We start from the raw sequence: 1,779 nt of genomic DNA on the forward strand, positions 1-1,779 counted from the left end.
TCTGTGAAGGCTGATCTATGGCGTGGTTGCGCACTTTACAGGAAGTCTCGTTATCTCCAAAAAAATTTTCTGTAAGCGGTTGTCATGTTGTTATGGCGTTCCCTTAGCTGCTTTCAAGAAATACTTGGTTTTGTGGGTATTTCATAATGTATTAGCGGAGCTCCACGCGCGCAGAGCACTATAGTTCATTGATGCGAGACGTCATCGACTGTCCGTACGCACGCCAATGTGACCAGTATCACGTTAGTTTACAGCATTGACTGAATGCAAAAATGGCCGCCTACAAATTATTCTTTTGTCTTTGTGTTAATTAGCCCAACTAGCCTCGTTTTAGAGCCCAAATTCTTTCAATTTTACGCGTGTGACCGAGGTTAGTTAGGCCATTTTTGCATCCGGTCAATACATCTTTGATATTGGACTTCCATCCATGTTATGATTAATTGACACCTGTCAAAACAAAGTATCTGCTGACCAGTATCACATGACCATATTGCGGGCTTAGAGGTCACCGAGGAAGACCTTACACAGCAATGACCAGAACCAGGTTGCTGACCAGCGGTCTTCCTTAAAACAATGGTTTGCTGGGGGTGCTCAGAAAACTTGGTTGTGGTCATTGTTAGTAAAGGTTTTTCGGTCACCGAGGAGGGCAGCTGTTTTTCTGAGTTGACCGCTGACCAGGTACTGGTTTTCGATTGGATTGCAGGCTGAACCCAGGTTAACTCACCTAAACATAAACGAGCCTTCATTTTTCGCGCGTTTTCTGTGGCTCGACGCAGCACCACGGCCATACTTTTCTTTCTGCATTTTTCGCTGGTTTCAATTCAGTTTGACATATCATGATTGCTGTGGTCCACACTGGTGGCTACAAAGCTATTCAAGTGTAACATCGGAGGGATATAACCTTAAAGCTGAGTGTTTATTTTTAATTTGCCTTGGTGTTTGTTATTTTTACAGGTGCGTTATTTAAAGTGGATGCGTATTTTTGTAATGTGGTTTAATCGGTTTTTCCTTTGTTCAGGAATGAAACTCGAATTTTTATTCTCAACTGGAATTAAAGAACAATTATCTGTACTCATTTGGGCATAAAGAAAAAGTTGATTTGTGTGTTTGTTTTGGTCTAAAATGCGAACAAATAAATGGTTTTTTAATCCGTTTGCCCAACTGTTTTTTCGATTTGCCTCGACGGTGGGCACTAAACCGTTGGGCACTAAGCTGTTTGTTTTTTTTACGGATGCGTTATTTAAAGTGGATGCGTATTTTTGTAATGTGGTCTAATCGGTTTCTCCTTTGTTCAGGAACGAAACTCGGATTTTTATTCTCAACTGGTTGGGTGTGATCACCACTACACTATCAGATACACTATGCGAATCGTCGTTCGTGTCGATCCAGTGTCATCTAGTTGGGAAAAAGCAATGAACGAGGATGACCACGTATAATCCCATTCGCTATCTAGATTGGCCATGTAGCCAGCATAGTTGCTCTGATAGTGTAGTGGTGATCACACCCAACCAGCAATCAGGGGGACGTGGGTTCAAATCCCTCTCAGGGCATAAAAAGTTTTTCTCCCAATGAAAATGTCATCCAGGAGTTGTCCGTCCTTGGTCCCTTCAAACTGCATTAATTACATTTCGCCAAACGCTTGGACTGTGAATCCATTTGTGATCCTCCTGGGGGAGGCAGAGATGCGCTGTTGGTTCGAGAGACCCTCAATATATGTGTGGAGGTAGAGTCAACCTTGGCGTAAAGTGCCCATTGCTGTGGTACCAGAGCTAAGTATAC

The 1,779-nt window shown here is 42.8% G+C and overlaps 1 non-coding gene across 1 annotated transcript; it reads left to right on the plus strand.

The window, feature by feature from the left end:
- Positions 1–1,477: 1,477 nt before the first annotated feature.
- On the plus strand, positions 1,478–1,550 carry Trnaa-agc (transfer RNA alanine (anticodon AGC)). The gene has a single exon. It is a non-coding gene; the product is annotated as a tRNA-Ala (tRNA).
- Positions 1,551–1,779: the final 229 nt, after the last annotated feature.

This window comes from Montipora foliosa, chromosome 2 (assembly GCF_036669935.1).
Source record: "Montipora foliosa isolate CH-2021 chromosome 2, ASM3666993v2, whole genome shotgun sequence".
Lineage (NCBI taxonomy): Eukaryota > Metazoa > Cnidaria > Anthozoa > Scleractinia > Acroporidae > Montipora > Montipora foliosa.